Raw genomic sequence first — 14795 nt, 5'->3', positions numbered from 1 at the left:
TTCCTCCCTGCAGTTCCAGTACTCTGCTATGTCAGGTGAGCAGTCTTGCTTCATGTTGGGCCATCCATCCAAGATGCTTTTCCTCAGTCGTCTCATTGTTTCATCTTTGTTTGTCTCAGTCTTTATGAGCTCCATTTTTGCATCTGCTATGGGCAGTGCACTTGTGATCATGTCCACGTAGGCGTTCACTTTTTCATCCATTGTGGTGTTTGCGGGCTCACTTGGGTCAACAGCTCTGGACAACGTGTCTGCTGTATACATAAGCTTACCCGGTGTGTACGCAACATTCAGTGTATAGCGTTGCAGCCTGATCATCATTCTTTGTATTCTAAGTGGACAGCTATTTAGTGGCTTTTGGAACAATGCAATCAAGGGCTTATGGTCAGTCTCTACACTGATTGCTTGTCCTGCCACAAACTGGTGAAATCTTTCACAGGCGTATGTGATGCTGAGCAGCTCCTTTTCTATTTGAGCATATCGCGTCTCCGCGTCTGTCAGTGAGCGCGATGCATATGCAATAGGTTGCCAGTAGTCATATTTTTGCAGAAGAACAGCACCGAGCCCACTCTGTGATGCATCTGATGATATCTTGATGGGTCTCGCTGGGTCATAAAACCTCAGAACTGGTTCCTCTGTGAGCAGTTTCTTTAGATCGCTCCATGACTTCTCATGCTCATGATTCCATTCCCATTCTATGTTCTTTTCAGTTAGTCTTCTCAGTGGCGCCATCTTTTCTGAGAGGTTGGATATGAATTTACCCATGTAGTTGATCATTCCATTAAACCTCTGCACGTCCTTTTTGCATTGTGGCTTTGGCATATTCTCAATGGCGGACACCTTTCTGGGATCTGGTCTGATGCCCTCACCGCTAAGGATATCTCCCACGAATGTCAGTTCTGTCACCTCGAGCTGGCATTTCTCTCTATTCAGCTTCAGGTTTGTTTTCCTTGTTGCTTCCAGCACTTTTTTCAGTCTCTCGTCATGCTCAGTTCTCGTGGTTCCCCACACTATGATGTCATCCATTGATGTATCAACTCCCTCCAGGTGCTCATAGATCATAAGGATAGTTTTGTGATATACTTCAGGAGCTGAGGCAATGCCAAATGGTAACCTTAGGAATCTGTATCTGCCAAATGGACTGTTGAACGTGCACAGTCTTGAACTTGCCTTGTCCAATTTCATCTGCCAAAATCCTGATGATGCATCTAACTTGCTGAAATACTTTGCATTTGCAAACTGTGACATGATTTCCTCATGTGTAGGAAGCTTGAAGTGCTCTCTCTTTATTGCTCTGTTTAGATCTCTTGGATCCAGGCAAATTCTGAGCTTTCCATTCTTTTTGTCCACGACGAGGGAACTCACCCACTCAGTTGGCTCATCTATCTTCTGAATCACGTTCAGGCTTTCCATCCTGTCCAACTCTGCCTTCAGTTGATTTTGAAGAGCAAACAGAACTTTTCTGCATGGATGTATGACCATTGGCATACTTTTATCTACTCTGATCATGTGTTCTCCTGGAAGGCAGCCTAGACCGTTAAATAGGTTGATGTACTCTTTCATGAGTTCATCATAGACTGTCTCTCCTTCGCTTTCCACAACGAGGACTCTCTTTACCAGGTTCAGTCTCTCACAGGCTTTTAAACCTAGTATGGCTTGCACATCCTTTGGCACCACGATTAATGCTAGCGTGTGTTCTCTGTCCTTGTGTGTCACTTTGACAATGCATCTTCCTTTCACGGGTATATCAGTACCTGAGTATCCTGTCATTTTCACTTTTATTCCATGTATCTTTGGTCTGGGTCTAATTTTCTTAAAATCAGTCTCTGATATCACATTAACTTGTGCTCCAGTATCCAATTTAAATGGAATATGTATGTCATTCACTTTTAGTGTCAACATCCAGTCTCTTTTTTCTTCTTTGTTTTCAGACACAACATCTACATTGAACTCCTCTATCTCACTTTCATCTACTGTATGGACCTTGCTTTGTTGTGCTTGGTTCTTGCAGCAACGGGCATAATGGTTGTTTTTGTTGCAACTATTGCATATTTTACCATATGCTGGACACTTTTTTGGTGGATGCTGTGTACCGCATCGACTACATGACTTTCGATTGCCCCTTTCATTTTTGTTCGCTGGCCACGCCTCTTTTTTCACATTGGCGCTCTTTTTGTTAAACGGTTTGTGTCCGTTCTTTCTCACTGCATCCACGTTGCAGCTACTGTCACTGAACAGCTCCTTTGCCTGCAACTTCACAGTCTCTGTAGCCCTACACAGTGCTATGGCTTTTTCCAGGTCTAGATTTTGCTCTCTTAGCAGTCTTTCCCTTAGACCATTATCTGGAATACCACACACCAGTCTGTCTTTTATCAGCGAGTCTGTCAGTCCCCCAAATTCACATGTTTTGCTTCGGTTTCTCAGTTCAGTCACATACTGATCAATAGTCTCACCCGTTTTCTGTACACATGTGAAAAATCTGTGCCTCTCAAACGTCACGTTACGTTTAGGTATGCAGTAGGCCTCAAACTGTTCCATTATTTTATCTAGCTTCATTTTGTCTCCATCAGCAGCGAATGTGAAGTTATTATACACCTCCAGCGCTTCATCACCCACGACATGTAAGAACACTGACAATTTCTTTTTATCACTTTTCTCGTCAGCTTCGATTGCCGCTAAATACAACTCTAAATGTTGTTTGAATCTCCTCCAATTTTCAGCCACATTACCTGTCAACTGAAGCTTCGCCGGTGGGTGTAAACCTTCCATTTTTCACTTCGTTAGCTATTCTCCAATGGTAAGTAACGATGTTCTCTTTTGGCTTGCTAATATGTGGAGAGCTGATTTAACTTCAGATTTTTCCTCTTCATCTCTTTCAATCACTTCTGACACCATGTATTGATTTCTTTGTGCGTTCAATGACGAGACATTTATGAAAGAGAATGGGCTAGATTTTCAGTATAGGCAGTTTTGGGGCGCTAACCTTAGCGCCCGCCCGAAGTTAGTGCCCGCCCCAAAGTAGCGCCCCGTTGCCGGGAATTCAGTGGCTTCGCCCTAAGAGGTTGGTGGAGCGCTAAAAGAGGCGTTCCACTGCTATCTTTAGGCGCTAAGCCGGCGGTCCAGAGGGATAGCGCCCAGGCGGGGCGCAGTGCGGGTGCGGTCATTTTTGGACTAACAGCAGACCCCGTGGCGCCGACCAGCTCTTAAAGGGGGAAGGGACGAATTGGTCTGCTGCCACGCCCTGCACACTGCAGCCTTGCAAAGAGACCTCAACACTGCTGCTCAGCCCCAGGGAGTCATGGCAACGCCAGAGAAGGCCCGTCAGCGTGCCCTGCACTTCTCAGAGGGTGATCTGGACATAATGGTCACAGCTCTGGAGGTGAGGCGCAAGATCTTGTTCCCAGAGAGTGGGAGGAATCCAACCCACCACGACTACACCAAAGCCTGGAAGCAGATCGCCCAGAGGGTGACGTTCACCGGCGATGCCCCCAGGACCCACAAACAATGTCGTAAAAAATACAACGACCTGACCAGGATTGTCAAGGTGAGTAGCCTTTCCAGTCTCCTCCTCATTCTTGCATGTACACCTGACATGATGGGCAAAGGGAGCTGAAAGTCCTATTGGCCAGCCCTCAGCCAGCAGCATTGGGACAGTCATGAGCATCAAATGGCCATTCGGCACTCTACACTTTGACCAAGCTATTCCACCATGGGAGACTGTGCACACTACATCAGGGCTTCACTCTGGCCAAGCTATTCCACCATGGGAGGCTGTGCACACTACATCAGGGCTTCACTCTGGCCAAGCTATTCCACCATGGGAGGCAGTGCACACTACATCAGGGCTTCACTCTGGCCAAGCTATTCCACCATGGGAGGCGGTGCACACTACATCAGGGCTTCACTCTGGCCAAGCTATTCCACCATGGGAGGCAGTGCACACTACATCAGGGCTTCACTCTGGCCAAGCTATTCCACCATGGGAGGCAGTGCACACTACATCAGGGCTACACTGCGCACTTACAGCCCGTCCTTTCTCTTGCAGGCTAAAGTAGCCTTTAATCGCCAGGCCCGTGCCAGGGGTGGCCGCGCCAAGCTGCAGAAGCTCACTCGGCTGGAGGAGCGCGTGTGTGTGCTCATGGGAGCCCGTGTGATCATCCCCACAGCGTGCGGAGTATCCGACCCTCCACTGCCCGGCAATGGTAAGGACCTCGCCTTTTGGCCCTCTCGCGTCGCACTGGCCCATCCGAGCTACCTCCTTTGCCACTGTCCCACCAATGCGCTGAATGCCACCAGTCCTAACTCCCTCGCTGACGCCGTCTCCTCACTCTGAAGCTACTCTTGTGCATTCCTGCTTTCAGCTGGTGACGACCAGGACCCTGAAGCTGCCAGTGACAGCACCTCCGAGCAGGAGGAGGAGGAGGAGCAAGCCGGACCATCGGGGGAACGGTCACGTCCCGCAGGAGAGGAGGAAACGCTTGACACCTCCTCACTGGACGAGTGCCTGGAGGAACTGTCGCAGGGCAATGCAGCTTCTGGGACCAGTGGCGTCCAGCCACCCAGGAGCCGTGCGCGTGGCCCGCGGCCTTCCCCCCAAAGGGGGGAAGGATCAGAGGGGAGTGCTGCTGATCGACACACTCGCCGCCACCAACGTGGCAAGGGTCCCTTAGTTCGGCCCCCTCCTCCCCAGCGGGAGAGTCGCGACTCCAGTCCGGACACCTTCACCTCGGAGGAGGTGCGGAAGCTGGATAAGATGGCCGAGGTTTCGGACCGGCGCCACACGGAGCTCATGAGCGTGGTGGGGCGCATGCCTGAGGCCATCGAGTCGCTGGCGACCAGTGTGCGCGAGTTCGGGGCAGCAACTGCCGCGAGTGGCCGCATGCTGACTGATGCCGTCAAGACCCTGGCGGATGTGATGCGCGCGCACACCAGGACAACAGGGGCACTCACTGCTGCCACACGCGCTGTCTCAGGCAGGCATCGCCAGGGCAGCCGCCGCACTGGACCATCCCAGCAAGCCGCCCCTCGGCTGATTGTTGCGGATCCTGCAGTGCGGGCCCGGCCGAGTGCCACCGCGCCACAGCACCAGCCAGCGCATCCCAGATGCCAGCTGGCCCACATTGCGCCATCCGTCGCCGCCATTCCCCCACTGGGGCGTCAAGGGCAAGCGGCTGCAGCTGATGGTGGCCAGGCTCAGGTGCGCCACTCAGCAGACGGCCCCTCGAGGCCCAAACGCCGTGTAGGCCGCCCCCCAGCGGCATCTGGCGGAAGGGCATCTGAGCCTCAGGCACCTTCCCCCAGCCTCGCAGCAGCCACTGGGCAGAGCTTGCGAAGGAGCAGCAGGCCGGGCAGGGGAGGCAAAAGGCTGGGCAAGGTCTCGCCCTCGCGGGCCACTCAGTAGAGGGTGTGGCCAGCTTTCCTTTTATATGGCGGTGGCCATCTTTATTTTGCCCATGGTTGTGTTGTTGGAGGGCTTATTTTTTGCGTTAGGCCGACGTTGAGGCCCGGTTTGAAGAAAGGTGGAGTGACTCCTCCCCAGTTTGTGGGAGTGAGTCGTTTGTTGGGCTTTTTGTGGGGCCCGTTTATTGTTTTTGGGGATTCATGTGGGAAGGGCTTTTCATTTTTGTGTAATAAAAAATTATCTTTATTAATGCAGTCTCCATGGTTGTTCTTCTTAGTGTTTGTTGGCTTCGCCGGCTGAGGGCTTGCGGAGCGGCTGCATTCATCTTCCCTCATGGCCCCTGGCCATTCCCTGACAGGGGGCTTAGAAGTACCGTGTAATAAGGTGGCGTCGTGCGGCCCTTGGCTCTGGTCGCTCCCTCCTGGGAACGTACTCCTGCTCCTCCTCCTCCTCCTCCTCATGCTCCTCCTGCTCCTCCTCCTGAGGTGCTGGTCCAACGTCAGGTGGCAGTGCCTGAGTCCTGCGGATAGCCAGGTTGTGTAGCATGCAGCAAACCACCACAAATTGGGAGACCCGGTCCGGCGAATACTGGAGAGCTCCTCCGGAGCGATCAAGGCAGCGGAACCGCTGCTTGAGGACCCCAATAGTTAGCTCGATGATGTTGCGGGTGGTTTGATGGCTCTCGTTGTAGGCCTCTTCAGCAGCGGTCCTGGGCGCGCGGAGCGGGGTCATGAGCCAGGTGCACAAAGGATAGCCTTTGTCCCCGAGTAGCCATCCTCTTGGGGGAGGCTGTGCCTGGAACATGTCATGCACAGTACTCTGCCGCAGGATAAAGGCATCGTGGCTGCTGCCTGGGAAGCTGGCATTGACTGCCATGATGCGCTGCTTGTGGTCACAGACCAGCTGCACATTCAGAGAATGGTAGCCCTTCCTGTTGCGATACTGCTCGTCATGCTCCAGAGGGGCCCGCAAAGCCACATGCGTACAGTCAATGGCGCCCTGCACCAAGGGGAATTCCCCGAGTCTGGAAAATCCCAATGCGCGCTGATGCTGGCTCTCCAGGGCCATGGGGAAGGAGATGAATTGGCTTCTCCTTCTGAACAGTGCTTCGGTCACCTGGCGGATGCAGCGATGCGCGCCGTACTGGGAGATGTTTGCTATGTCCCCAGCAGCGTATTGGAAGGAGCCGGTGGCATAGAAGTTCAATGCCACCGTCACCTTCACTTCCACCGACAGAGACGTCCTGCACCTGAGCTTTGGCCGCAGATCTCGGCGAAGCAGGTGGCAGATCTCTGCAATCACCTCCTTTCGGAATCGGAGCCTTTTAACACATCGCGCGGCACTCATGTTTAGGTAGGAGCGCTGCTGGCGGTATAGCCTGACTGGGTAAGGCCTACGTGGCCGACGCCTGTAGCCCCCTCTGCCTCTAGCCAGGGCTGCCCCTCTCACAATGCGTCTGCGAGCCCTACGGACATGGAGCTGCAGCTCCGCGTTGGCACCCCATGCAACCCCCATCAAATCCTGGCAAACAATCAAATTTCCAAAAGGCCACTTGCAGCGCTCTGGCCTGAGTCCAAAAATACCTGAGCTCTTGCTGCTTGAAACCAGTTAGCTATCCTCCTTGTTGTGTCTCCAGAAATGCGTTGCACAAGAGTGTTTTCTGAAAAAAGGCTGGCCTTTATACTGGAGAGCACGTCCCCTTTAATTTGCGCCCCCCGGGGCCCGCGCTGGTTGTGTTGCGTTCCTTTTTCCAAACGCTCCGGCCGCCAGCCGCACAATGGGGCGGTCCGACTGAAGTTTGGAATCGGGGTGCACAAAGGGCGTTGCACGAGGATGTGACGTCATTTTCTGCGCGCGCATCCGGGCGGGCGCTAAACTTTGCGCCGGCGCTAACGGGCAACTTAATTTGGGGCGGGGCGCAAACTGCGCTGCGCACGGGCGCTACACGCATAGCGCCCGAAAATCACTTCTCTTAAGGCGCTAACTGCTGGCGCTATCAACTGAAAATCTAGCCCAATGTCTTTTAATCTAAAGTCTGTTCAACTCTTTTTAACAGCATTACAGGAGACACCATGCTGGTGATCCATCTAAAAGCGAAACTAAAACCAAACTGCTTGTCTCTGTCACATGCCCTCTGCTGGTCAGGCATAAGTAATCAATCAGGCAAACAGGCTGGTAAGGCATCATAATCAAACAGGCAAATACCATCACTATTTGCTGATATCATTACAGGTTGGGCCTCTACTCATTGGAATTCAGAAGAATGAGAGGCGATCTTATCGAAACATATAAGATTGTGAGGGGGCTTGATCGGGTGGGTGCAGTGAGGATGTTTCCACTGATGGGTGAGACTAGAACTAGGGGGCATAATCTTAGAATAAGGGGCTGCCCTTTCAAAACTGAGATGAGGAGAAACTTCTTCACTCAGAGGGTAGTAAATCTATGGAATTTGCTACCCCAAAGAGCTGTGGAAGCTGCGACACTAAATAAATTTAAAACGGAGTTAGACAGTTTCCTAGCTGATAAGGGAGTGGACGTGAGTCTAGGTTCAGATCAGCCATGATCCTATTGAATGGCGGAGCAGGCCCGAGGGGCCGTATGGCCTGCTCCTGCTCCTACTTCTTATGTTCTTATGTTCTTATGACATTTCCCAATCAATCCTAACCAACTCGCACCTCATACCATCATAGTTTCCTTTATTTAAATACAGGCCCCTCGTCTCTGAGTCAACTACTTCATTCTCCATCTTAATGAAGAATTCTATCATATTATGATCGCTCCGACCCAAGGGGCCTCGTACAACAAGATTGCTAATTAATCCTTTCTCATTACATAATACCCAGTCTAAGATGACCTGATCTCTGGTTGGTTCCTCAACATATTGGTCCAGGAAACCATCCCGTAAACACTCCAGGAATTCCTCCTCCACAGTATTGTTACTAGTTTGGTTAGCCCAATCTATATGTAGATTAAGGTCACCCATGATGACTACTGTGCCCTTATTGCACGCTTCTCTAATTTCCCTTTTCATGCCATCCCCAACCTCCGCATTACTGTTTGGAGGTCTATATACCACTCCCACTAACGTTTTCTGCACCTTGGTATTTCTCAGTTCTACCAATACAGATTCCACATCATCAGAGCTAATCACAGAATCACAGAAACCCCACAGTGCAGATAGAGGCCATTTCGGCCCATCGAGCCTGCACCGACACATATCCCACCCGATCCCCGTAACCCCTACTCCAACACATATCCCACCCTATCCCCGTAACCCCACGTATTTAATCCCCCTAACACTAAGGGTCAATTTATCATAGCCAATCGACCTAACCCGCACATCTTTGGACTGTGGGAGGAAACCGGAGCACCCGGAGGAAACCCACACAAACACGGGGAGAATGTGCAAACTCCACACAGACAGTCGCCCGAGGCCGGATTCGAACCCGGGTCCCTGGCGCTGTGAGGCAACAGTGCTAACCACTATGCCTTCCTTACAATTGTGTTAATCCCTTCTTTAACCAGCAATACTACCCCACCTCCCTTTCCTTTTTGCCTATCTTTCCTGAATATTGAATACCCCTGGATGTTGAGTTCCCAGCCTTGGCCACCCTGTAGCCATGTTTCCGTAATCCCAATCAAATCATATTCGTTTACCTCTATTTGCGCAGCTAATTCATCCACCTTATTACAAATGCTCCTCGCATTAAGACACAAAGCCTTCAGGCTGTTTTTTTAATGGTCTTAGACCTATTAGAATTATTATTTACTGTGGCCATGTTTGATTTAAACCGTTGATTTCTCTGACTGCCACTTTTGTTTTTCTCCTTCCTATCTTTTCATTTTATCCTTGTTTCCCTTTCCTCTGTCTCCCTGCTCAGGTTCCCAACCCCCTGCCATTTTAGTTTAAACCCTCCCCCAGAGCACTAGCAAACACTCCCCCTAGGACATCGGTCCCGGCCCTGCCCAGGTGCAAACCGTCCGGTTTGTACTGGTCCCACCTCCCCCAGAACCGGTTCCAATGTCCCAGGAATTTGAATCCCTCCTCCTTGCACCATTCCTCTAGCCACGTATTCATCTGAAATATCCTTCTATTTCTGAAGGTGGCTGGACATATTGAGAGAGTGGATAGCAAAGCATATGGGATCTTGGGTTTCATAAATAGAGGTATTGAGTACAAAAGTAGAGAAGTTATGCTGAATCTTTATAAAGCACTGGTTAGGCTACAACTGGAGTATTACATCCAGTTCTGGTCACCACACTTTAGGAAGGATGTGAAGGCCCTCGAGAGGGTGCAGAGGAGATTTACCAGAATGGTTCTGGGGATGGGGGATCTTAGCTACAAAGACAGGTTGGAGAAGCTGGATTTGTTTTCATTAGTGCAAAGGAGGTTGAGGGGTGATTTGATAGAGGTGTACAAGATTATGAGGGGTTTGGATAGGCTAGACGGGGAAGGCTGTTCCCACTATTGGATGGTACAAGGACTAGGGGACAGAGATTTAAGGTTTTGGGGAAGACATACAGGGGAGATGTGAGGTAAAACTTTTTTACGCAGCGAGTGGTGAGGACCTGGAACTCGCTGTCGAAGGAAGTGGTGGAAGCGGAAACACTCAATGTTTTCAAGGGGAGACTGGATAGGCACTTGAGAGAAATAAACTTGCAGGGCTATGGGGATAGAGCAGGGGAATGGGACTGACTCAATTGCTTTGCAGAGAGCCGGCACGGACTCGATGGGCCGAATGGCCTCCTTCTGTGCCATTATGACTCTATGGGCTGGATTTTCTCAGCCCCGAGGAGGCGCGCATGGAGGCGGGACTGCCAGTAAAGTAGTAGACAGTGGGGGCGGATGGCAAAACCGCCACCATCCCGCCTCCGTGCCTTTTTGCCAGTAGGCGGGAAGATGTGCTGCTTCGGGACCCATCTCCTGGAGGCAGGAAAGGGATTAAATCAGGGAGTTAACAGGCAGAAAAAAGGATTAGTGCCATTTTACCTTCTCAGGTGAAGGCTTCCTGACCTCGGAGAACCCCGCTGGGTTGAAGGAGATGTGAAGGAGGTCTGCGGGGGTTGGAGGCACCTGAAAGTAAGATGTAGAGGTGAGTGATGGGTGCAAGTGTGGAATGGTAATTATGGAAGGTGAGTGATAAGTGTTAAAAAATGTTCACTTACCTTGTTTTCTGCCTACAGCCTTCATCCGCCCTGGATCGGGAGACCCAATATCTTCCTTGTCGATTCCACAGACTGGCTGTTGGATCCTCTGACCCAACAGCTATCTGAAATCTACAAAGTTGAAAGGTTTGATGAGTCCTGAACACAAGGGCTCATCAAACTACACAGAATGTCAGTGTTTGACAGCTTCACAGAGCTGTCAAATGCTGACATTTCTTCTTTCAAGAGGTCTTGACAGGTGGCACATCAGACGTTGACGTGCTCTCAGTGACTTCCCCCTAATTGGCCTGCTGAGCCTGCAGGGCGGGCTTAACAAGGTCAATCAGGGGAAAATCCCTCTGGTTGGCCAGAAGATGATGGAGGCGGGACATTGACCCGACAAGCAGCAGTCCCGCCTCCAACTCGTCTCCATTGAGAAAATCCAGCCCATCCCAGCACCACCACTACTTCCACACCATGCAACACCCTTCTCACCAATGACACATCTCCACACACTACTCCCAGGCCCCAAGATTCTCCTCCCATATCCTGCAACCAACATGACCAATTCTCCCAAACCCATTTCTCCCACACCTATAACATCCCCTCCCAAAATCTTACACATCCTGCTACTCACCAGAACACCTAAACACTGATACTGCCATCTTCAGTACAGCTAGATATTTTATAATATACATTCACCAATCTCTCCTTCATTTCCATCTTCTCTTCTTCCCATGTTCATCTCATTTCTTTTGCAATCACTACCAAACTCTCTTCAACCCTCTAATTTTCATCCTCTAACCTTTCACCACTTCCTGCGACTCATACCAAGCTTACACTTTACCACCCACATCCCAGCACCAACCTCTTTCCTACTCGCTACCGTCAATATGCCCCCTGCATTCTATCCTGCATCTTTCTCCCCACCACTTAACCCCAAATCCCCAACCTTTCTTCTCTGTCCACCACATATTAAACTTTATCCTCACATAAAAAAATCCAACTTGGCAACATTCACTTTGAAAACAAATCTTCAACTTGAAAGATTATGAGGCAGATTTTATTATTTCATATATTTCACATTAATTTATTGTAAATTGCTTTTGTTTGCATCATAAAACTCTACTATAAGATAAAAACACAATATACAATTTACAATTTAATTTTTCAATGAACTAAATTCATTTGCTTCGGATTTCTATATAATTTCTCACCATTTTACATGCATGTCTTTATTTTTCACCATTGTTTTATTCCTAACTTCAATAATACACTCCATTACACTATATAATTCTCCTCTCCTTATCTAACAACACATTGTGTACAAGTATGCACCTAGTCATGAATCATTGGCCTGGAATTTGCGACCAGCGGTGAAATGACGGCGATCACCGCTGACCTCAAAGAAAGATGCCCACAGACAAAAACTTGAGGTTTCTCGACGTGTAATTGATTGTACAGCATCAATAGGGGATTCCTAGCGCGATGCGGCAGTGACGCACAGACAGGCACTTTTTCAAAATGTTACAGAGAGCGAAATAAAGATTGGGACGTACTCATTAACGGGTGTGGTAGCACAGTCGTTCTGTTCCTGGACTAGTAATTCAGAGGTCTGGACTAATGATCCAGAGACATGAGTTCAAATTCCACCACAGCAGGGAAATTTATGGGGAATTTAAATTAATAATAAAAAAGCAAGTATCAGCAATGGTGAATATGAAACTACCAGATTGTCGTAAAAGCCCATCTGGTTCACTAATGTCCTCAAGAGAAGAAAATCTGCTGTCCTACCCGGTCAGGCTTATATGTGACTTCAGACCCACAGCAATGAAATGGCCTAGCAAGCCATTCAGTTGTATTCAAGAAGCTGGCTCACCAGCACCTTCGTGAGGGCAATTAGGGATGGGCAATAAATGCTGGCCTTGCCAGCGATGTCCACATCCTGTGAGTGAATGAATAAAAAAAATAGACATGGGGTTAAGGTAAAAGCTGAAATATCATGAACAAACATTTTTTTATTACATTTTTTAGTCTGATAATTTTTATCATAATGGAGAAATGTGATATTCCACAAATATAACAATCAGTTTTTCAGGGTCAAAATGGTTGTTTAGCAGTCAATACACTGTTAAAACCCTAGTTATACCTATTCCAACAAGGCTTAACATTTAATGGGGTGTTTAACAGCAATGTTGGTACCAACGACATAGATAGGACAAGGAAAGAGGTTCTGCTGAGGGAATTTGAGCAGCTAGGGGCCAAATTAAAAAGCAGAACCACAAGGGTAATAATCTCTGGATTACTACCTGAGCCACGTGCAAATTTGGCTAGGGTAAATAAAATTAGAGAGTTAAATGCGTGGCTCAAAGACTGGTGTGGGAGTAATGGGTTTTGCTTCTTGGGACACTGGCATCAGTACTGGGACAGGAGAGAGCTGTTCCGTTGGGACAGACTTCACTTGGCCAGTGCTGGGACTAGAATCCTGGCGAATTGAATAACTAGGGCTGTAGAGAGGGCTTTAAACTAATTAGTGGGGGGGAGGTTTTAAGAAAGCGAAAATAAAAATGACTGCGGAGAAGGCAATAGAGCAAGGTAGCAGTGGGGAAATTAAAAACCAGAGCATGTCAGGAAGGGACAGAATGTATAATGATAAAGGTAAAGTAGTAAAAGGGGTAAAAGCAGGAATAAATTGTCAAAAAACATATTTGAAAGTTCTTTATCTGAATGCTCGCAGCATTCGTAACAAAATAGACGAGTTGACGGTACAAATAACTACACATGGGTATGATCTGGTGGCCATTACGGAAACATGGCTGCAAGATGATCATGACTGGGAACTAAACATACAAGGGTATTTGACAATTAGGAAGGACAGACAGGGAGGAAAGGGAGGTGGGGTTGCCATTTTAATCAAGGATGGAATCACTGCAATAGTCAGAAATGATATTGGGTGAAAGGATCAGGATAGTGAAACAGTTTGGGTGGAGATAAGGAATAATAAGGGGAAGAAGTCATTAGTGGGCATAGTCTATTGGCCTCCTAACAGTTGCAACTCTGTTGGTCGGAGTATAAATCAGGAAATAGTTGGGGCTTGTAATAAGGGAACAGCTATAATCATGGGGGATTTTAACTTTCATATTGACTGGACTAATCAAATTGGGCATGGCAGCCTTGAGGAAGAGTTCATAGAGTGTATTAGGGATGGGTTCCTTGAGCAGTATGTAACTGAACCAACCAGGGGGCAGGCAATCTTAGATCTGGTCCTGTGTAATGAGACAGGATTAATAAAAAATGTCCCAGTAAAGGATCCCCTTGGAATGAGTGACCATAATATGGTTGAATTCCAAATTCAGTTTGAGGGTGAGAGAGTTGCATCTCAAACAAGTGTACTGAGCTTACATAAAGGAGACTATGAAGGTATGAGAGTAGAATTGACTAAAGTGACTAAAGTGGACTGGGAAAAAAGATTAACGTGTAAGACGGTACAAGAGCAGTGGTCTATATTCAAGGAGATATTTCACATCTTTCAAGATAAATATATTCCACAGAGGAAAAAGGGGAGTAAAAGAAAAGACAGCCATCCATGGCTTAGTAAAGTAATAAAGGATAGTATCCGACTGAAAACAAGGGCATATAAAGTAGCCAAATCTAGTGGGAGGATAGAAGATTGGGAAGCATTTAAAAGCCAGCAAACAATAACTAAAAGATTAATTAAGAAAGGGAAGATAGATTATGAAAGTAAACTAGCAAAAAATATAAAAACAGATAGCATGAGTTTCTACAGCTATATAAAAAGAAAAAGGGTGGCTAAAGTGAACGTTGGTCCCTTAGAGGATGAGACCGGGAAACTAGTGGTGGGGAACATGGAGATGGCAAAGACGCTGAACAAATATTTTGTATCAGCCTTTACAGTAGAGGACACTAAAAATATCCCAACACTGGACAAACAGGGGGCAATGGGGGGGGGGAGCTAAACACGATTAAAATCACTAAGGAGATGGTTCTCGGTAAAATAATGGGACTTAAGGTGGATAAATCCCCTGGACCTGATGGTCTACATCCTAGGGTCTTGAGAGAAGTGGCGGTAGGGATTGTGAATGCATTGGTGATTATTTTCCAAAACTCCCTGGACTCAGGAAAGGTCCCGGCAGATTGGAAAACTGCTAATGTAACACCCTTATTTAAGAAGGGAAGTAGACACAAAGCTGGAAACTATAGACCAGTTAGCCTAACATCTGTGGTTGGCAAA

This window comes from Somniosus microcephalus, chromosome 8 (genome assembly GCF_052327205.1).
Source record: "Somniosus microcephalus isolate GS21.2 chromosome 8, FLI_Smic_1.0, whole genome shotgun sequence".
Classification (NCBI taxonomy): domain Eukaryota; kingdom Metazoa; phylum Chordata; class Chondrichthyes; order Squaliformes; family Somniosidae; genus Somniosus; species Somniosus microcephalus.
Note: the sequence above shows the minus strand (reverse complement) of the source record.